Source organism: Dioscorea cayenensis, chromosome 24 (genome assembly GCF_009730915.1).
Source record: "Dioscorea cayenensis subsp. rotundata cultivar TDr96_F1 chromosome 24, TDr96_F1_v2_PseudoChromosome.rev07_lg8_w22 25.fasta, whole genome shotgun sequence".
Classification (NCBI taxonomy): Eukaryota; Viridiplantae; Streptophyta; class Magnoliopsida; order Dioscoreales; family Dioscoreaceae; genus Dioscorea; species Dioscorea cayenensis.
In genome coordinates this window covers 578,039-602,653 of record NC_052494.1, presented here as the reverse complement: position 1 = coordinate 602,653, position 24,615 = coordinate 578,039, and the positions used below count along the sequence as shown (strand labels likewise).

Sequence of the window (24,615 nt, the reverse complement as noted above, 5' to 3'; positions counted from 1 at the left end):
CGGACTAAGTATTGACACCCCTAAATGAGCTTGTGCTTAACTCCTGAAGACGAGATCTTTCATCGTCAATGTTGGTATTTTAGTATTATAGTACAATATTAAGAAACAAATTATGAAATTAAAAAAATAAGTATAAAAAGAAGAAAAAAAATGAAAAATAAAAGGATTATATTATTAGATTAAAATAAAAATATTAAAAAACTTGTAACCTAACAGTATTTAACAGTATTTAGTGTTATTGTGAAAAAATGAAAATGATATATTGAATTCAAGATTTTTTGAAAACAATAATAATAATAATAGATCATCAGTTGTGGGCCGAGGACTCCTAGCCTAAACCCTTCATCTTGGAAAAGTACACGGGTTGGATAATGTTGGTTGTTTTCGTGAAAAAAAAATTTGCATGAAAATTTTTATTATATTATTATCTATACATACTATTAAAGTAGATGTAGAATCTACTCCAAGAGCGTTTCAAGAAATAATTTTAATTTTTTTAATATCATTTAAATTTTTATTTATATTACTTATAATGTTAATAATTGAAAAATATTAATTACACTTAATTATTTATGCAATAAATGTCTATAAGACTTTTGAAATCCAAAGTATATTATACTCCCTTCGTTCTTTTTTATCTGAATAATCAAATTTCACATACTAAGAAAGTTGGTTATTTCACATAATTTAATAAAATAATAATAATAAATGTCTCGATGTTAAAAAATGATATATACTCCCTCCGTTCTTTTTTATCGAGGAAGTAAAAAGGAACATGGGTTTATGACAGATAAAAAAAATAAAGAGAGTAGTTTTTATGGTATGAGTTATTTAATTAAATTATTTTATATATAATATTATCTTAAATTTTTTTCGCAAAATTTTAAAAATTTTATATATGATATTATCTCAAAAATTCTTTGCAAAATTTTAAAAACTCTGATGCGAAGCCGGGAAAATGCCTAGTTATTATATAGAAAACGAGAGTAAAGAGAAACCATTCATGGCCAGATGCAAGAATTGGTTCGATTCATGAGTAGCCTCCATTGCTGTCTTCCTTCCGAGCATTGCAGCTGCTGCAGCAGCAGCCATGGCTCCTCCATCCCTAAGAGCGCTAGTTCCTATTGATGTCAAGAAGAAGCCATGGAAGCAGAAGCTTCATCTCCCATTAACTGATGGTTGTAGATGCAACTGAAGCTCTTCAGAGTGGAGATGGTGAACTGGATTGGGGGTGACTCTTATGAATATCAGGTCCTTGAATCTCTCTACTGTGAGTTCAATCTTCATCTTCTTTCAGTTTCAGCTGTGAATTCATTCAATGTGTATTAGTTTCATAGTAATTGAAATTGGGTGTGTTTGTTCTGAAGATAGAGATGAAATTTTGTTGAAGAGAAACAAAAAGGAGAATTTCTGTATATTGATTTGCTTGTCCATCTTGGTTTCTTCATGTTTAGGGTTAGCAAATAGAGGAAAGAATATTGAAATTCAAGGATGACTTGATTGATTAGGGTTTATGATTTACAAGATTTTAACTTGTTAATCACATTTTAGAGGGCATTACTAAATTTCAGGTTCATACTATAATTAACTTTTTAACAAAAAAGTGAATTTTTAACATATTGATTTGCTTATCCATCTTGTTTTCTTCATGCCTAGGGTTAGTAAATAGAGGAAAGAACACTGAAATCAGTGATGTCTTGATTGATTAGGGTTTATGGTTTACAAGATTTAAGAGGGACATTATTAAATTGTAGGTTCATATTATAATCAACTTTTTTTAGTAGAGGACATGAGTTATCTTGTTTAAGTTTGTAATACAATAGAATCTCAAAAATCTCAATGAATTATTTGATGCTATCATGGACAAAGACAGGTTAAAGCCATGCATTGTATTCTCAGTTTGTGAAATTCTTTGTTGAACTGTCGCGATCGAAGAAAAGTCTAGCCGATAATTACTTTTGTATAATGCCAAATGCTAGGCTCCGATGGGAGTTTATTTTGGTACCTTGGGGACCAAAAACCTTGAAAGGGATATTCATTAATGTCGACATGACTATTACTTGTTGAATTGTTCATGCATAGCATGCCATTTAATTAAGAATAGATCATACTTTCTGAGCAACAGCAATGCTCTGTCAACTCCAATAGTTGTAATCCCCATAGATTTGAAGAAGAAGCCATGGGAGCAAAAGTTTCCATGCCACAACCTTTGGCACCCGGACATACGCCCGGACCCCGATTGTAGATGTTACTGAAGGGGAGGTCTTCAGAGTGGAGATGGTGGATTGCTCGGGAGATTCTATTGGAGATAATGACTCTGCCACGGATATTAAGTTTGTGAGCCTGGTTGGCGTAAGTGGAAGGAACCTTTTTCTGTTAATTTTTGCAAAGAGAAAAGTGCAACTGATCTCTATGATTTTTGATCACTAGCAAAAAGAATTCTCTTTTAGTTGTGCCTAGGGTACAAATTCTGTTGACATATTTTTAGTGATTATCGATTTGATTTTCTTCATTCAACCAAATGTGTTGAAGTGGTTTTCCTTCTCTTTCTCTGTTCCCTTGTTCTGTTCTCTGTCCAACCAAGCTTACCCTTTAGGTATGGGAAATATTAGAGACAAGGACATAGAAATACAATGATGAACAAGGGACACTGAAATTATGTAGTTCTTGAATTATTTTTATTGCCCAAGCACAACAGCCAACACAAAAAGGACAACTGAAACCACAATATCATATTAGAGCCGCACAAAAACTGACTGCAGAAAGTTTGGACATAGATGTGTTGAGGCCCAACTCAAATGCGAAATAAATTATTAGTAACTTTTTGTATGATCGAATCAATGAAAAACTGATGCCCTGATTGATACTTGCAAATAGAGTCATACTTTAGAATATTTGTCTTCATTTTTCTGAGTTATGCCCTTTGATTTGTCCCTTTCTTGGTTTAAATCTGCTTTGCAATAGCATGATCTAGTTAACTCGAGCTTGAGCATGAACTAAATGCCTGAAATAGGATTAGAATTCAAAAGTGTGCTTTTAAGCTCTCAATAAATTGAGTATAAACTAGCAGTGAATGATGATTACTCTTGCAGGCACATTATCTAAGTGGGCCAATAAAGGTTTTTGACAAGGAAGGCATTCCAGCCAAGCCTGGGGATCTTCTTGTTGTTGAAATATGCAACTTGGGACCTCTTCCGGCAGATGAATAGGGATATACTGCAACACTCGATAGAGAAAACAGTGGTGGGTTTTCAACTGATCATTTCCCCGTCGCAACAAAAGCTATTTGGTATTTTGATAGAATATATGCATATTCTCCTCATATTCCTGGTATAACTGCACATCTCACCATTTTACTAAGTAGAACAATTTCAATACAGGACACTCACGAATGATTGGCAATGTAAAACTCTCCGATGTTTGACAGGGGTACGATTTCCTGGCTTAACTCATCCCAGGGTGATTGGAATGGCAACATCGCATGAACTTCTAAATATATGGAATGGAATGAAAGAGAGAAAAAATTGTTTGACAGTGGAAGTCTTGCACCAGAAACCGTATTAGCCTGCCCACCGACTGCGGAAGGTTGGCTCCTTGGAATGGTACATTTTGCATATTTAAGAACACTTTCTTTGTGTCATTTCACTGAATTATAAAAACCGATATTTTGGTGCATTACTTACTGCATTATGAGAACAAAATTGTAGATCAAAGAAGGAAGTTCTGTATGGGAAAAGATTGTGAATGAGGCTGCAAGGACGATCCCGGGAAGAGAAAATGGCGGAAATTGTGATATCAAAAACCTCAGTAGAGGTTCAAAAGTATACCTTCCAGTGTTTGTCGACGGCGCGAATCTAAGTACAGGTGACATGCACTTCTCTCAGGGTGATGGTGAAGTTTCATTCTGTGGAGCAATAGAAATGAGTGGATTCCTTGAACTCAAGTAAGCATTTGCGCAATTCTTGCCATTTTAGATCAGCTCCCTGTTTTATCTATTACTCTCTCCGTTTCTTTTTATCTGTCATAAACCCATGTTCTTTTTTATCTATTATTTTTAAACATCAAGAAATATTTATTATTTTTTTCCAAAATTATCCTAACACTCTATTCAATTTTCTTCTTTAAATTTAATATGAGAGAGAATATAAATTATGGGTAATTTTGGGAAGATAATTAATTTTTTATTAAATTATGTGAAATAACCAAATTCAATTATTCACGACAGATAAAAAAGAGGGAGTATTTGTTTATTTATTTATTTTTTTTCATTATTTAAGTTTTCCTCTTTTCTCTTTAAAAACAGCATACACATATTTATCTATTGAGACATAAAAGTGAGCAATTATTTATAAAATCTTTGCAAAACTCCATAAATATACATTTTTATATGAAAAAATTTATAAAAAAAAATTTCTGTGTTCCTCTATATATGTTTTATTATTATTATTTTACAGATTCGTAGCTATAATTTTAACATGATTTTGTTAGTGAATAATTTAATTATTTGTTTAGTGTGATCATTTATGTAGGTTTAGTCATGCAAATGAGGGAACTAATACAATAACGGAAAACTCCAAGCCCAGAAGAATAAATAATTAAATAATTAAATAAATAATTAGTTAATGTCCAGTGATTGCTTTAGTGATTGCTTTGAGATTTGTGTGTGATGTGAAGAATGTGCGGCCGAGATGCGGATCATGGCCACGTGTCGTGAAGAGAACACCGGATGGTTACAGTGTAGCTATGATGGTGATCCGCTGATCACGATGAATCCTGGTGGTGGGGCCCAATCATCCTAGCCGTCCATTGGTCTGACTCTATGAACTTCGCTTATGGGCTTAATTTATCAAATCATGCACTTCTTCTTATGAAATTTCTAATCAAGGTTTAAAAATATGAAATTATTATAAAAATAAATTTAATTTTTTTTTCCACAACTAAATAGATAATTTTAGAGATATGGATAACAAGCATATTGATAAACTATTTATTTATCCTCACCACACTATTCTTATAGATATAATTTTGCTTGCAAAATATCATCCAAATAACTTGAAAACAAGATAGGATCAAACCCTTTCCCTTATCTTTCTTATTTATTTATATATATATATATATATATTAGAATGGAATAACTCCAAAGAAACCAAAAGAAAAAATGGAGGTGCTAAAAAGGATGTATGATGGATGAATGAATGTTTGGACTGTTTAAGAGTCACTTATGATTGGAACTTTGTTTGTTTGGTTCTTGTTCAATTGTCCCCCATCATGCAATGTCTCCCTTTCATTTTAAGTTGTTAGGCTTTGTATGTGTCCTTGTTAATCACCATTAAAAAATAATTAAAAAAATTAAGGCCAAATTAAGAAGTATAATAATGTGTGTATGTGATCATTCTTTTTGTTTTTAAGGTGTTGTTTGGCTTGATAAAAAGGGAAAGATGCTTTTGTGTTAGGAGGCATGCAACCTTATCTTATGTTTGTAGAATGAAATGTATACACACTCACAATAAGTCCAAATTTTTTATTATTTTTTATTTTTTATTGTTTTGCTTGAATTTTGGAAAAGATTCACATGGTTACAATATGCACCATATATAGTCCCAAATTATTAAATATCTCTTTTTGGCACAACATTTTTTTATAAAAATCATATGTTTTGGTATAATCATTAAAAATATTTCTTATATTTTTCTCTCTTTTCATTTTGTTCTTTTTGTACTTAGAAATCATTCACATTGAGTCCATGTACTATATAAAAATGGATAAATCAGGTCCTTATAGTGATCGGTTATGAGTTCATGGACCAAAATATACAAGGACTTAATTTATCTATTTTATGTAGTACTAGGACTCAATGTGAGTGGTTTTTCAATGCATGGATTAAAAGAGGGGAGAGAGACAAAATACATGACCTATTTTTGGATGATTATACCATTTATAAATCTATTTGAGAGATATAATGGTAGTAATTAAAAAGATTTTAGAAAGAGTATTATCTCAATTTGGCCCTCTATTTTTCCTTTTTTCCTTTTTGGTCCCTCTACTCGTGAAACGTCCCAAGTAGTCCTCTACTTTGAAAATGGTTTATTTAGTCCTTTCTACTCTAAAATAGATTAATTATTCTGATCGTATTTTCAAGTAGAGGGACGACTAGATCGCAAGAGATTAAGGATAGAGGGACTAAATCTGGATCATTTTTAAGAAGATAGTGATTAATGAGGCGATTTTTTTTGCAGAGGGACCAAAAGGAAAGAGAGAGAAAAATAGAGGGACCAATTCAGGCATTATACCAATTTAAAATTATAAGGAAAAAGAAAAAAGGCCTTTTAACTTACTTCTAGGTGATTGTACTAATATTAAAATATTGGGTATGATCATTATTTTTTTTGAAACTAGCATTAATGTATTGGATGTATGATATTTGAAGGTCAATAGTAATAAGTGGTAATTATTTTGTACCTAATCATGTGAAAATTTTAGACTATAAATAAGTAATAATTGTAAAGCACTCCCTTCATTCATTTTTATCTGTACCATGAATAACCGAATCTCACGTACCAAGAAAGTTGGTTATTTTACATAATTTAATAAAAAAATTAGTTATATTTTTAAAACTACTCATAATTTATATCTTTATTTTTCTCTTATATTAAATTTTAAGAAGATAATTGAATAGAGTGTTAAGGTAATTTTAGAAGAAAAAATAATAATAAATACTTCTTAATGTTTAAAAATAATATATAAAAAAAGCATTAGTTTATGACAGATAAAAATAAACAGGGAGAGTATATAGTGAATATATGATATAATAATCTATTTTGAACATGTATTAAAATTTATAAATATAAATTAAACTTATAAAAATATAATAATTTTAGTTTATTTTTATTTTTAAATATAATGATGAGTTTGGTACTAAGAAACAGTTTTTATTAAGAAAATCTTAGTCTTGATGAAAATCATTTGTCAAGCATGCCCAAAAAAGACGTTTTGATCACTGGTTGCTGAGTCAGCATCACATGCATTTAGATAGAAAAAGCTCTTGTTAATCCATGATTAAGAAACTTAATGACCATTAATCATCATTATAAATATTCATAATACAATGTTGATATATTTGTCTGATTATTATTAAATAACTAAAACTATGGATCTAATAAAAATTATTAATTTTAATGAAATTCCTTCATGTGGAGAGCACCAACGCAAAAAGGGCAGAACAAGATGCTCTTTTTTACCCTTTTTACTTACTTTTATCATGAAAAGGAGCATCAATTTCATCAAGTTAGACTCATTAAGATATGGAATTTCTTTGACAAGAATAATAGAAAATAAAAGTTTTTAAATTATTATCGACTGGTTTTTGATTCGATTGGTACTTTGGGACCTCGAATCTTATGTTTATGCAAGATGAGTGACACGTGGGCTCGGCGTTTGACTTTTTGCTGCTCTAAATTACCCTTAAATGGAGGCACTTATGATCTATGTGTCATATTATTAATAAAAATAGTAAAAAAATTTGTTATTTTTGAAAGCCTTTTCCATCATATTTTGATAATGGTATGGGAAAAAATAAAATAATATAAAAACAAACAATAAATGTAGGGAGGACTAATATTTTTCAAGCTATCAAATGCTTCAATATTATTTTAAGTTGATATTAAAAATTATAAGCTTTTTATTTAATATAATTTTTATTTGAATAAATGGTCATTGACTCACAGAATAGGAAATAAGGTGAGACAAAAATACGGGAGATACCAAGTGTCTTATACTGATTTTAATAAACATTTAAATTCAAAACTGTTTACTTAAATAATCCAAATATCTATGTTTAGAAAGAGCAATAAGATCAAACCCAGGGGACGTACAGCGTGTGAGGAGTAGACTCAACACCGACCCACGCGCTTCTCATCTCGAGAGGAGCATAGAGCTAATTTTCGTGTCTTTTCTAAAACGAACACCAAAAAAATACTTTTTATCACACCGGTCTTATGTTAGTTGTTTGAATTAATGTTTTGAATATTTTTAATATAATTAAAAATACTTTTTATCATTTGATTTTCTATGTAAATATAAAAATTTAAGGATATATATATATATATGCGAAAACATCATCTGAGGACGCCCTGAGATTTTCAAATCTAGGACGTTTTTAAATCTAGTTCGCGATCATCATCCCGACTGGTTGATTGATTATATACACATCTAGACACCTTTATCGTTTCATCGATCGATGTACAACATCTGTAGAATCGCGGTTTTCACTGCTTTATAATGAGCAGAAATCCGATTTTCATCCGATACTATGGATATCCCCCATGTATTGGGTTCTCATATATATATATATATATATATATATATATATATATATATATATATATATAGGGAAAAGAAACTATGATGAGAAAAAAGAAAAAGATAAAAAGGGAGCAAGGATCTTCCTTGAAAGAACATTGGATCTAGTAAGTACAAGTGCACTTTTTTTTCACTTTTGTTGCTTCCTTTTGTTCCAAAGTAGGGTTAGGGTGTAGGTTAGGACCTCCCTATCTTATAGCCTTTGCATAGGGGTTGGTAGATGGTCTCAAATTACTCTATTCACTTATGTTCCAATGTTTATCGAAGTCCATGTGAATTCATTTTCGAGAATATATAAATATATATAATACTTTTTTTTTTTTGGTAAATCATTAGATTTATCATTTATGTATTAGAATTGCATGTTTATATGATTCTAGTTTTAAAAAAAAATATAAAGATTAATAATTTTTTAGTTTATTGACATCGAATTTATTAAATATAATATTCGTATCTTACTGGAAAGATGAATTTTAAATCTACCTCCACATAAAGTGATAATACATGTATATTGAGAGATTAACTCTATTTATATACATATTCTAGATGTGATTTATATAAAAAAAAATTATATAGGTGTTAATGGTTTGGAATGGTTTAATAGATCACTCTAAAAAAAAATTTGATTTAAATTACTAATTCTTATTTAAATTTTATTAGATATTATCAAATAAATCAATAGTAATAATTTAATTATTGTCAAGAGTGGTAGATATTTTCAATAACCAATTTATTAGGTTAAATAAATGTAAGAGCGAACTTATTCGGATGAACTTTTTTTAAGGAATTGTTTTGTATTTTATATTTACACTTGCACATCATTGATGGTAAATATGATGAACTTTAGTGTGAATATTATGGTATTATTACAAGGAAAAAATTACCTATCATTCTTTATGTTAAATAATTTTTTCATCCTTTTTGATCTATTATTATTATTATTATTATTATTATTATTATTAACTTATAAAGTTATATCACAGGCTCCAAAATTTTTTTAATCTTACGTTTGGACAGAAAACCTTAAATTTCTTAACCTTTCGTTTTGGATATAAACCTTGAAGCAACCTCACCGTCCTTTCCACCCCTTGGCCTTTGGCTTATCACACTGACGTAGGTGTTGGTGAAAGACAATTTGATAATTTGTATATAAATTTAAATTTTAAAAATAAAAATAAATAACTTGAGAAGTAGAGACATTTTTAAAGATATAAAAAAATTTTAAAAAGATATACAATTAGAACAATGGGAGGGATCTACCTATTATTATTTTCCCTATTATTATTATTATTAAATTAGTACAGCAAATATATGCTTCATAAACAATGCACATAAAATGTTTTTAAAGTTGATAATGTGAATGAAAATTTGAAATATCAAGCTAAGGGAAGAGGAGACATTGGAATAAGAATGTAGGTTGAGTTAGGTGGGACTTTTGGTCCCAAGTGGACCAGTTCTGAGTCTTCTGACCCAAAAATTGGGTCCAATCCAGACTTAAAATAATTATATGGACCATTGCAACAATAATCACACATTCTTCATCATATTATAAAATGTGGTCCAATCATCTTTATAATTTTGATTTGATTTGATTTGATTTGATTAAACCAGCATTGTTTATTAACCTTAACAAACCTAACCCTAATCAATGTTCTTCATACTTTTTTTAACCAAAATGGTCCCCAAATCAACAAGTGATATTCACGTAACAAAATTTCAAATATAATTTAATCATTCAGTACTATATATTGTTCAATTAGATGTTATAATAATTAGATTTTGATGTATTAATATTTATCTTTGTATATCACCGTGTAAGTCTATAATACTCTGGGATTAATTATTTACACCTCTCTGGTAAAAATTTTATTAATTATTTTAAAATGAAAGAGATGAGATGTTGATCAAATTCAAGAATATCATGATGTGGTTCATGTGTGTGTGTTTTTTTTTTTAAATTATGAGAATTTTAGAATAGAGTCATAATCACAATATTATATCCATTTAAACAGTAAAGTCAAATTATGACATAGATTAAATTAAAATTTGGCTTACAATTGAATCACGGTCTATTAAATATTTTTTAAAATTTTATTATGATAAAATAATTTTGACAAAATGAATCAATATTATATTACTTACTTTTAAATATAGTAGCTTTTTTGTAGTTGTTTTTCTAAATTATGAGTTTTTAATAAATTCATGTATTATTATTTTATTATATTATATAGTTGGTCATTTCTTTCATACATCACACACTATATATATATAATTAATAAAATTGATTAAATTGATATAACACGTGAAGAAAATGTACATAAAAATATCTAGCAACTTTGACAAGCATTATCCAAAAAGCATCATACAAATAAAAATAAACAAAAATTTATAGAAATAAAAGAACAAGATGATTAACAAAGGAAGACAGAAGAAGAGGAGGAAAATTACCAACCAATGAGCTCATGACAAATCATCCGACACTGTTTGTCATAGAACGGCTACAAAGATGTATGAATGATGGCAATGCATTTGCTTCCATTGCTCTCTAATGGAAACCACTAGTACTACTACTCCATGGTCCAAACTTTTCTCTCAAAGGTACACAATCACTCACACACTCACACTTTGTCCATATATTATTCATCTTTGTGGACTTTGTTCTTGTTTTTTTTTTTTTTTTTAAAAAATGTTTTTTTAAGCAATAAAAAGTTGAATTTTTAGTGGGAAAAATACTAAAATCCAAGCATTGACCTTTGAAAAATTTTGATTAAAAATGGTAACAATGGAAGCAAGCTTAGCAATGGAGGAGACAAAGGAGTGAGCCAATCACTGTCAAGCTCACTGTTCATTGGCATTTCTGTTGTTTTTGAGACAAGGGAGGGTGTTCTTGTAATTTTGCATCTTCATCACCTCTTTAGCAGGAAGAGGAGCTGGAGTAGAGCAACAAGAATGCATGAAGACATCACTCATCTCATTGTTGCAATCTCTGTTTTTGAGACAAAGGAACAGCAAGCAAAAGTTGGGATTTTTCTTGGATTTTAGTGAGTGATTGGATTTAGGATTCTTTTATTTTTTTTTTTATTTTTTTATTATTATTTATTGTTTTTAAATTGGTTTATTGGATTTGAGGATTGAAGGTGTGGAGATTGGAAGAGGGCCATGATGATTTGCTGCTGCTGCTACTGCTGCTATTGCTGCTACTTGTTGGACACTTGGAATGGAGGGGTAAAAGGTTTTAGCTTTTGTTGGGGCCCCTTTTTCTCCTTAAAAAGAACTCTTTTTTGATCCAAAGATTGGATTTTTACAACAGTTTCTTCTTCTTTTTCCCTTGCTTCATTTCTGATTTTTGAAGTCCTAATGAAATGCTTGTAGTAATGACTGTAATGTTCATGTGTTTTGATTCAGTTTTCATGTTAAAGATTACAAGGAGTTAATGAATGAAGAAGTGCTCACATGTGTTTCTTTCTTTCTTTCTTTTTAAAGTTAATGTTTTGTTCTGTGTTTGTTTGCTCACAAGTTGAGATTCTTTGAGGAGTAGAAATATGTTTTTCCTACAACTCCAATCCTCAGTACACAAAGATGCTCTTTGTCTGCAATTTGAGGCTTCATCTTCCTCTTTACTTCGAGACTATGTCTCAGCTTTCATTGTAGGTGATGTAATGCATTGAGTGAATCAAAGGAATGTAAATCATCCTATAAGCTATGAGATTTAATGCTTTAGAACAAGTGAAGTTCTGATAAACAGTAAACATTGAGAAAAGAGAAGGAATGAGTTTTGGTGAACTCTATGCAAAGGTTAATGGAATAGTGTGGATAATTAAACTATTTGGTTGTCAGTTTAGTGCTTGTGGTTGTCTCTGATCTTTCTGTATTTGTTTACTGTTATTGAGAGTCTGTTTCTGCTGTCTCCTTTGCTTTCTTTGTATGGTACCGAGTTCTTCGCTCTTTGCTTAGAGATTGGGAAACAACAGAGCTTTTCTTTCAGTCCATATCTTTGAATCTTTGCTAAGATTTATCCTTGTATTTTAATTGTTTATTTTTAGCAGTCAATGAAGTTCTATCTGGGTTAAGAGGAGGAGGAGGAGGAGGAGAGTTTTCAGTTTTTCGATCCGGATTGCATTCTGTTTTCTTGACACAATGAAGTACATGAAACTCGGATCGAAGCCGGATGCATTTCAGGCAGAAGGGAGCAATATCAGGTGAAAAACTTTATTTATCATTTGGTTCAATATTTTGAGCTTTATTAGCTTTATGTTCTTCATGCTTTGTTATTTTGTTCTTTTTCTTGTTATAAAGATAAATGAACTTTCTGAAATTGATTCATGATGATGCTTGAGTTATGTCTTGCATAAATTCTGTGATTGTGCACTAAGTTTTGGTTGGTTTTTAACAAAAATTTCAATCTCTTCCAAAAGTTCATATCATTCATATGTTCTAAATGTTCAAGGCAATCCATGTATATATATATATATATATATGATAGTTAATAAGTGTATATGTATAGTTCTAATATGAGAAATGCTTAATTTGTTGATACTATATAATATAGAATTTTTTTCTGAGCAGGTTTGTGGCTACTGAATTAGCGACCGACATCGTCGTGACAGTTGGAGATGTGAAGTTCTACCTACACAAGGTACACTGCCAAACTTTATTCGAAAAACCTCGCATGAAAACACGGCATATGATTCTTTCTTTTTAAGTCACCAGAATAAGCATTCGAGAACATAATAAGTTCATAAGAATTTAATTGGTTAAGAAAATGCTTCATAGATACTTGTAATGTAGTCGAAGAATGTTGTCGGTTTTCTGTATTTCATTTATGTAGATTTTTCCATACTGCAGTTTCCTCTTCTGTCGAAAAGTGGTCACCTGAAGAGGTTGATGTCGACGACAAATGAGGATAATAATGATGAGATTGACATTTCTGAAATACCCGGCGGCTCGGCTGCATTCGAGATATGTGCTAAATTTTGTTATGGCATGATAGTCACTCTAAATGCTTACAATGTAGTCATGGCTCGTTGCGCGGCAGAGTACCTTGAAATGAATGAAACTGTTGATAAAGGAAATCTCATCTACAAAATCGAAGTCTTTCTGAATTCAAGTGTGTTTCGCAGCTGGAAAGACTCGATAATAGTTCTTCAAACTACGAAGTCTTTTGTTACCTTGGTCTGAAGACCTGAAGATAGTAAGTAATTGTGTAGACTCTATCGCGTTGAAAGCCTCGATAGATAGTTCTGAGGTCGAATGGTCATATACATATAACAGGGAAGAAACTTCCATCAGAAAATGGTGTCGATCCGCATTGGAATGGGGTTCGAAAGCAGCAATCGGTGCCTAAAGACTGGTGGGTCGAAGACTTGTGTGAGATTGAGCTTGATTCATACAAACAGATTCTTACAGCCATTAAAACAAAGGGAAGAACAAACCGGGAAGTGATCGGAGAAGCTCTGAAAGCTTATACTTATAGAAGACTTCCGGGGTTTGCCAGAGGCATTGTTAATCAAGCAGGCGATGTCGCTAAAAGTCAGACATTGCTTGAGACAATTCTATGGTTGATTCCTCCTGAAAAAGGTTCAGTTTCATGTAGTTTCTTGCTCAAACTACTCAAGGCTGCATGTTTGTTAGATTGCGGAGAAACGACGAAGAGAGAGTTGATCAAAAGAATTGGACGCCAGTTAGAAGAAGCTTCGGTGCCAGATCTTTTGTTTCCCGCTCCGGCCGGGGAGAACACTGTGTATGATGTTGACATGGTTTTATGTATAGTTGAGGAGTTCTTGGTGCTAGAAAACAACGACGATCATTCAGAAGAACTTCAAGATAATCAGAGCTCCGGCATTGTTGCTGGCACTGCAAAACTGGCTGTAACTCTGTTGATCGATGGATATCTCGCTGAGATTGCAAAAGACCCCAATCTACCTCTTCAGAAATTCATCGAGCTCGCTGAAATGATCTCCGTCGCCTCTAGGCCAGTGCACGATGGTCTGTATCGAGCCATTGACATATATCTGAAGGTACATTTCTCAAAACTAACTAAATTACGCATTCTTTCTGTCGATAGTTTTTCTGTTTATATAACGCAAGGTTTGCACGGTGTTGCAGGAACACACTGAACTGACAAAGAGCGAGAAGAAGAAGATATGCAGTCTAATGGACTGCAAAAAGCTTTCGGCCGATGCCTGCATGCATGCCGTGCAGAATGACCGGCTTCCGTTGAGAGTAGTAGTCCAAGTCCTGTTTTTTGAGCAAATGAGAGCATCGGCTACCGGTGATCTACCAACTTTAGGATCACTTCTCCCGCGCAAAAATGCCGCGTCTCACAAGAGCAGCTCAAAATCTGCTGCAAACACCAACACTGATGACGAATGTGATGCGGTTAACTCATTGCAGTCGATGAGGTTGACTACTGGAGGCAAATGCGCGGGGAGTGAGCGGAGCAGTGGTGGCAGCAGCAGTGATGTGCATAAGATCGGCGTAGTCGATGATAAGGGCAATGACAAAGCAAAGGGTGTTATAATGCCGAAGAAGATACTGAGCAAGTTGTTGCCAGGAAAAGCGCAAGGCGGAGAGAACAGCAGCAGCTCCGATACATCGGAGAGCCCAGTCTCGGTCTCGATCAATCCAGAGACCGGAAAATCGACACCTTCAAGGAGTGTGAGGCATTCAGTCTCATAGTGAATTGAAAAACAATGAAGAATGTGTGTTTTTTGCAGGAAGTTGATGTGAATTTTATGTTAGTGATTAATGTTTTTGTGATTGTTGTTGTTGTTGTTGTTGGTTCTTTATGGATGAAGAATGAATGGTTAGTTTTGAATGTGTAAGCAAACATAAAGAAGGAAAAAGATTAGTGTCAGCCTTTGAAATTCTCTAGTGGTAAAGCTTCATGCTGTGTATTCATGATGAGCTTTTTCTTTGTGTTTTTACTTTTTACTGATCTTGCTAACAACTTAAAAAGGCATAGTCAATTATTCTTCACTTTACAACTTGCAAGCCTGATCTTGACTGAGTGGCTCCAATTTAACTCATGCCACTGGTCATTTGAACGGTTTTAGTGTTTCCCTTTTTTTTTTAAAAAAAAACCCTTCAACGTCTTAATCACTACCTGTGGTTAATATTGATTTATGTACTTACTTTAATATGGTTATAGTTCATTCAGATTAGATATATATACATACATACGAGGACGTGTCATTTGGGACGTTCAACGGCTCCCACATCCCCTTTTTTCTTCCTCCCCACCCTCCGAACCCCCTTTTTTTTTTGTGCTCTCTTTAAAATTTAACTCTACTTGTCTTTTTCAATTTTTCTTTTACTTTTCATCATTTTTGAACGTCTTGATGTTCTTTTTAAATTCTAGCTTCATTTATCTTTTTCATTTTCTCTCTTACTTTTCATGGGTTGGGATTTAAAGAAGATATAGAGATCGTTAGATAGTGATCCAAGTGAATGTCTACAATATCTATAAATGATGAAAAATAAGAGAGATTAATGATTGAAACGGACATATGGGGTTGAGATTTAAAAAGAATCTAGAGGACACGGAGATCGTTAGATAGTGATCCAACTGACCTAAGTAGATGCCCTCAGATTTTGTGAACATCCCTAGATGATACGTACTATTTCTAATACTGCATTATATGCCATAGTGAACACCCCTAATGTCGGTCATATCTTGTGGGATGGACAAAAACATAATTATCATTAATAAATGTGTTATCATTAATAAATGTGTTAAATTTTATTGGAAAATATGAAGTATATATATACTTTTCATTCAACAATTTTTTGAAAATAAATATTTTATAATATTTTTCCTATGATCCAGTTCACATCTAATGTTACTTTAGCCCATGATGCCTGTTTAATAATAGCAATAAGAAAGTAAACAATAAATTAGAAATATATGGTTAAATTGGCAAAAAATTATAAAATTCACAAATACATAGTTAAATTGACATAAGAAAATAGTGCATATTAAATTATTATTAAGCCCATAAACATGTTTATGAATGGGCTAAACCTTTCAATGGCTAAGGTGATTGGACGGCTAAGATGATTCGGCACCACCACCAGGATTCATCGTGATCGGCAAAGCCCCATCATAACTACAACGTAACACATCCGGTGTTCTCTTCACGACACGTGGCCCTGATGGCACTCTCCCGCATCTTGGCCGCACATCCTTCACATTGCACAAATCTCAAAGCAATCATCACTCCACATTAATTAACCATTTACTCATGTATTCTTCTAGGTTTGGACTTTGGAGTTTTCCCTTATTTCAGTTATTTGCCTAACTTAACCTACATAAATGATCACACTAACTAATAACCAATTAATTTTTATTGAAAAAGAATAACAAAATTATTTATTCATTAACCAAATCATGTAAAACTTATAACTACAAATCTGCATATAAAAAAAATGTATATAAAGTAACACAGAATTTTTTTTTTTTTTTATATAAAGTTTTTCATATAAATATATATATACAAATTTACTAATGTTTACTGTTCATCATTGGATTTTTGTTTAAGAATGTTCACTGATTGGATTGAAATCCAACCGTGCATACTATTTTCATATATAATATTACTATGTTTATAAACAGTAATATTTGCGAAAAGTGATAATCAATCTCAACTGTTCAACTCTATTTATAATAGCACCTACAGTTAAAACTAAACTAAACACCATAGCAGCTTATCAACCCATTTTTACCAGGTACAATGGTTGAATTATTTGTTAAAAATATATATGTTATAAATGTAAAGATAGTAATAATAATAGAGAGCCAGAGTATTTACCAAAAACCCAAAAACCCTGAAGAATTAAGTTCTTCTTCTTTTATTTCTCTTTTTTCTTTCTATTCTCTATATATTCCAAAGTATACAAAATGAGGGGGTATTTATAGGGGTTCCGAGAGTTGAATGAGCGGCCGGGATCGATTCGATCCGGCGGTCCAAAAATACTACAGTTGGTGGAATAATGTGATCGCAGGTGGGCTACAGTACATCGCTCACGGTGTTGCGTCTACTACGGTAATATCTGAGAAGTTGCTATAGTAATGCTGCTACTTTACGGGTGAAATCACTTTACGATGAGCATCCATTAAAAATATTTGTTTATAACACTCACATCGGATGCCTACGACCCGAAGGATATGCCTCGTTAAAACCTTGCATAGGAAAAACCCGGTGGGATAAAAACCTAGCTAAGGAAAAAGAGTACACTATCCTTGGCACATTTGAGAGTTACTGCCTCATTAAAAACCTTGCCTCGGAAAAACCCATTGGAGACCAAAAACCTGGCGAAGGGAAAAAGAGTCGGTCTACCTCGAAATAAATAACTTTTAACTTTCATATCGGAAGTACTTCATCCTTAAGTCTTCTCGTCCGATTTTGTATATAAGTCTTTGGTGAATGCACTTAGGAAGTGATTTTGTGAATAGATCGACTTGATTCTCATCTGGATTTGAATCTTTTGAGCTTATAACTTGCCTTTCTACGGAGATCATGAGTGTAGAAAAATTTTTGGTGATATATGTTTTAGATTACGTCAGCCTTTAATATAACACTCCTTGTATTTGAGAAATACAAGCATTGTTGATCTTCATAAATTCTCTGTAGCATTTGTTGTTCTTGATGGTAATTTGCGGGATATTTTGTATATGCCCAATCATAGATCGTAACCATTGGCGTTTCCGACTTGCTTCATGAAGAGCTAGAATTTCGACATGATTTGATGAAGTAGGCATGTAGAGTTTGTTTTGTGGAGCATACGTGAGATAGATGTACCATTGTAAGAAAACATGTATCCGATGCGAGATCAGCCCTTTGCGAGGATCGAGACGGATACCCGACTGTCAGCAAAACACGTGAGGTTGGATGAAGATTCTTGTCGATAGAATAAACTCGGGATCATGGTTCCTCGTAAATAGCGTGGCACGTCTTTTACTCCTTTCCAGGTGTCTTAGCGTCGGGTGTAGAGCGTATCTCGCTAGAAGATTTCTTTGCAAAAGCTATATCACAGTGCAGTATTATTTGCAAGATACATTAATGCACCGATTGCACTTAAATATGGAGTTTACGGACGAGAATGATCTCTCCTTCTTCGGGTGGGCGAAATGGATCTTCTGAACATCAAGAGTTCGGACGACCATTGAGCGTGACTCGGTGGATAAGCGCTTCTCCATATTGAATCTCTTCGGACCTTTTCCGTATAGGGTTGATTGATGCACGAAATATTCACAGAGTATAAGTGCTCGATTTGTATACCTAGGCGAATTTGGTCTTTCCCAAATCTTTCATTTCAAATTCTTTTTTTCGGATATGATCTTCTGCGATTCTTGATTTCGGGAAGGGAGTGCCTCTGAGATTTAAATCATCCACATATCTGCTATCGCACAACAAAACCCGTTAGTATAACTTTTAATAAACACACATGGACGTATATTATTATTTTTGGTATCCTTCTTTTTATAAGATATTCACTGAGGCGGTTATACCATCATCCGTCCAGGATTGTTTTTAACCATAAAGAGATCTACGTAATTTAATAGAGTATAAATGATGATTATTTGTAATGTTTGTTTTTCTATATCCTTCGAGGGATTTTTCATATATATGTCGTTTTCAAGTAATCCGTACGGATATCTTTGTGACAACATCCATCAGCTGCGTATCTAATTTATTACTCTTTGCCATGTAGCAATTAAAAATCGAAAAAGTAATTCCATCCATTTACGGGAGAGTATGTCTCTTCAGTAATCAATACCATGCGTTTGAGAAAAACCTTGAGCGACAGGTCTTGCTTTTGTATCTCATAATTTGATTATTTTCATTTCTTTTTCTCCTGAACACCCATTTATAGCCGAGTGGTTTTATCCCTACGGTGTTGGCACTATCACCCTCAAACACCTCCGCGTTTTTGATAGAAATTTAGCATTTCCGACTGGATAGCTTCTTTCCATTTTGGCCAATCATTTTCTTTAGTCGACGTTTCTTGATGGATCGTGGCTCGGATCGTATCGATGTTATTTCTATATACGTAGCCACATTGTAGATGAATATATCATTTATTTCGAGTCTCAGTGCCGATTGATCTTTGACCATCATCTACATGTAAATTGAATTTTTCAACATTTTCGGAAATATCATCCCCATTTGATTCTTCATTAACTTGTTACGAGGGGTTTTTAAAATTTCCTCTCCCTCTTTCATGGGAGATCCTTTTTCTTTATTTTTACTGCTTCCTTTTTCTAGGAGGTGAATCTTTGGCACCAATTAGTCTACTCAGCGTTTTTGTCGTGGTTTATTTTCTACTTGATTTTCTTTGATGGATTCTTAGGAATCTCAATTCTTGCGAGGGAGCATTCGCGGTGGTATATATGATTTAGTTACCATTTTAGTATCGGTGAATGCATCAGGGTATTTCATTTGCAATATTTTTGCAATTTAATGATCCTTTGAACTTCGAGTTCACATTCGTTTGAGTACGAGGATCATATGTATGTAATCGTGATGCATTCCATTCGATTTCTTTTTGGCTCATTTTCGAGTAATCATTTCTCCCCTAATGCGGGAAGGCGACTTCATCAAAATGACAATCTCAAATCTTGCAGTAAATACATCGTGTTAATGGTTCTAAATATCGTATAATTGAAGGGAATCATAACTAGACATATATACCAAGTCTGCGTTGTGGACCCATTTTTATACGATTTGGTGGTGGTATTGGCGCATATCTGCTGACAACAAATATTCTTATATATGAAATATCGGGGCTCTTTACCCATAATAAGTTGGTGTGGTGAATATAAATTAAATGCGATGGGTCGGATCGTATTAAAAAGTTGCGACGTCTGCAAAATAGCGTGACCGCACTTGTAAGCGATTTAAGTCCTTAATAACGATTGGATGAGGCGATATCTGAGTCTTTTAATTAATGACTCCGCTAACCCATTTTGGGTATGTCGTGAGCTCTTGGATACTCAACATGTATTCAAGCTGCCATCTGATAATCGTAAAATGATTTTTGATGAAAGTCGTGACGTTATCAGAGGCGAATTATCTTTATGTGATAATCTGGAAATTGTGCTTTAAGCACGATAATTTGTGCCAATAACCTTGCAAATGCTACATTCACTTGTAGCAGAAGTGAAACATGGGACCATCTGAGTCGATCAGTCGATTAAAAACCATAAAAATACCTAAAGTGGTCCACTGTAGCGGATGTATTGGTCACTGAAAATGTCTCATGTATTCTTTACAAAATTTAGGAGATTCGCGAGTCGAGCTTTTTGTTATAGAAGAGGTCTGGTTATTAGGCTCCCGATTGAGACATCTTGAGCATCATAGTCGTTATGTGTTAGGATTTATATAATCCTTCGGTGGGTGTCATGCAGGAAGCCCAGTAATAATCCATTGTGACAATAGTAGCGGATGTCCAAGTCTTTCATGCCATATTTTAAATATCTACGGGTCAGATTAACCTTGGGGTTATCTGGTAATGTGATTCCAGTCGCTTTTAGTCGTGTAAAATATAATCTCGAGGATATCACGAAGCTTTCAGTACTGCGTTTTTGGCGTGAAATGACTTGTGTAATATAAAGATATTCTTTTTCACTACCTATCGAGCCGTCTCTAAATGATATCCAGGTGGGGCGGTATGTCTTTCTAAAGCTAGGTTTTCTCTAGACTTGGGGAATAGAGAGCATTTTTACATACTGCTTAGGATGTTCGCATTTAGCGACATCAATCTGCTTCTCCAGAACCTTCAACCCGGGTCTGATGACCGCCTGCTATTGTGAAAGCTATACATGCGCTTTCTCATTGATAAGGATATAAAATATATTTTTTCTTGTCGAAAATAGTATACGTTGTCCCGTGATCGATAATCGTTCATCATCGGTAGTATTCTAACAAAGCAAAAGAAAAACATAATTTAATAAAACATAAGAGGCATGTACAAAGCTAGATACATAAGAAATCGAGCATATCTAAATATGTATTTTTCGATTACGTTTAAATTATTTATGGAATTATCCTCAATTGGATCAACTATGGGGTTGTCGACAAAAATTTGTCTCGATATCTTTACCTTTCTTGTTTTTAAGTGATTCTTGGTAAAGGTGGAATGAAAATGTTTTGGGGGTCGCTATGAGTCGGACGATGACCTTCAGAGCCCAACGATAGCATGTATCTTTCTTTTTGTCTCTAACCCCGTCTTGTGGCTTTGTTGTACATTGATGTCATCGATTACATTGTCGCGTGGTCAGATATTATTTCGGCCCGCGCGACCGCGTGAGTCCTCGACCACCATAATTTCCTGCGTCCTGCGCGGTTTTAAAAATAGCTGCGCGACCAGCGCCATCTTCTTTTGCCCAAAATTAATTTACAGCGGTGAGTCTTTGATCCGGATAGTCGAGATTGATGATTCTACATCAACGATTCATTGTTTTGCTCCTTGCGAGGAGACGAAATTAATTCAGGAGAATTTTGTAAAAATTCTTTTTCTCTATATTGTTGTTGTAATATAACATTTCATGCGTGAAATGTTGTAAATGTTTTCTCGAGCATCATTCATACATCAGCATTTCTCCTGCGAGGCGAAATCTGGCTCAATTTTAAATGAGCTCGGAATTATATTCTTGCGCTTTTTAAAATCTTGGGAAAACACGAGGGGCTTGACCCGATCGGTGCAGTGCTTTTGGGCGGAGTAGACCATTCGAGATGTCGAATCTCTCTCGGGGATAACCGATTCGGTGGATCTCCCGATGAGTCATATTCGTTCGTGATAATCGTCGATATGATGCCTTATAAATATTAAGGCCTTAAGCACTTAGCTTATCACTAGAGCTCATTGTTATTAGCCTCGATCGTTTTTACTCGGGGTTTCTTGCTTTCGGATGGAGCTTGATATCGAGAAACAGGGATATATAATTGCTCACAGTTTGAAGGGGCCTAAATTCTGCTAGCAATAGTTCTTACTTTCTCTTGAAAATAATAATATGACGTATAATTAGAATAGAGTATAGAATAAAATATAAAAGCATCTATCTTTGTTCATATATCTCGATCACATTACAGTATAACACTATTCATATGAGATGACTAGTTCACGTGTATACGATGCCTTTAAATACAGCTATGATTATTACTGACTTAGAATTAAAATTTGTTTGAAAGTGATTATAAGTTAAAAGGGAAAGAAAGAAATAAAAATAGTGGAGAGAGAAAATAGAGCGAGCGGAGAAAAGTCGGTCGAGGTTAGCAGACAGGAGAAAAGCAGGCGAGAGTTATAGCCGGGCCGAGGCAGAGAAAGCACGGAGAAAAAGGGGCCGGCGGGTTCTGATTTTGTCAGCGATCGTAGGGATCGGAGGTGCACGTGCGCCAGAAAAGATGATGCTTGCTAATTTGGATTTGATGGAAAACCTCATTGTAATAATAATATTATTGTTTTCTTGTTTATTTTAAAATGCATGGCAATATTAGCCTTAGTGGCTTTAATCTTGTATGTTTTATGCTTATGCTTCTAGAAAATACTTATGTATTGGTGAATAAAATGTATGGTTTGCTTCAGTATTATATTCGCAGCCGATCCTCCTGCGTTCGATGTTAGGAAAATGGATTCCACATATATAACATATATATTAGATGATGGTCAAGAAAATTAAAATCGTATGAAGCAAATTAGATGCTTGATAACTTGGTATTAAGAATAATATATGTTATAAATGTAAAAAGAATAGTAATAAGAATAGAGAGCGGGAGTATTTACTGGCGAACACACAGCCCGCTGAAGAGATTAGCTTCTTCTTTTTCTTCTTTTATTTCTTTCTTTTTCTTTTCTCTTCTCTTTTCTGTATCACAAAATATACAAAATGAAATGTATTTTATGGGGTTACAAGGTTGAATGAGCGGTAGGGATCGATTCGTCCAAGCGGTCCAAAACATCTACGGTTGGTGGAATAATGCTTGATCTGCGCGGTACTCTGATCTGCACATGGGCGGTACTTCTACGATGTTCCGGTACTTCTGATGATATCTGAGAAGTTACTATAGTAATGCCGGGTCTGCTACGATGGGGAGATGCTACGGTAGGGCGTCAATTAAAATATTTGATTTTATAACAGTTCTTTTCTTTTTAGAGTCTATCTATACTCCATGTTCTTTTATTATGTTATGTTTGATTGAATAGAGTGTGTTTTTCAGTTTCAATGTGTTGGTAAATATTTTAATTTAAAAATATTTAGGATAGTCTAAATTTAATGTTGCAGTATTTTATATTACAAAATTTTGTCTGTTGGTTTGAAAGTTATGAGATTATATATATATATATATTTAAATTTTATATATTTTAAAAATATAGACACTTCGATGAGATTATCCCTTATATATACTATCTTAATAAAATCTATCATGTGTTGTTTAATGATTGTAATTATTATATTGATTAATTTATCTTACTTATTTTATTATTAAATTAATTATCGGACTTGTTATTAATATTTTAGTTTGTTATAATTTTAATTATACACCTAATAGCATGTACTGAACTGGTTTTCAAAGACAATTTGATAAAGACAACTCACAGATGAAAATTTACTGAAACTAATGCATCCAGATGATGTAATTCATCCATTCAGAACAGCGTCAAATCAACAATAAATAATAGGTTCAAACCACCAAATGAAAAAGTAATATTCTTACACCATACAAACCATAAATCTAGCTCCAAATATTATATTCTCAGCAACAGAAAGAGGAACAAGATTAAGAAAAAATGTAAAGATAAATAAGATATAGATTCATCCAAAGAGACTAACTCCATAGCTCCCTAACACGTACAGTACAAGCAGGGCCCCAGCTTGACAATCTTCTTTTCTCATTTTTCCAAGCCCCTCACTTTAATATCTCTTCATTGGGATTAGCTCTTGTAATCTATTTGCACAATACATACTTAAATGAGTCCCAATGAATCATAACATAACATTGGTGTAATTAACACGATGGTAACTGAATATTCTACACAAAATGTTTTATATTTATAAGTCTTATTGATGTTTTCATTCTTTGCAAAGAGAACTATTAATTTCAAAGTGCCTTGTTTTGATTTCTTTCGTTTTTAATGAGTCGATAATTCCCCGGTGCCATCAGTTCTTTCCATTTGGTTTCACTTATTATTGCACAATATTATGTTTTAACTCACTGATAAAATAATTTTCCCATAATTTTATTTTTATAAATTATT

General features: G+C 33.0%; 2 pseudogenes; both read left to right on the top strand.

The window, feature by feature from the left end:
• Window positions 1–2,169: 2,169 nt before the first annotated feature.
• Window positions 2,170–5,330, top strand: LOC120252777 (annotated as a pseudogene).
• Window positions 5,331–10,875: 5,545 nt separating this feature from the next.
• Window positions 10,876–15,239, top strand: LOC120252877 (annotated as a pseudogene).
• The last annotated feature ends 9,376 nt before the right edge of the window (window positions 15,240–24,615 follow it).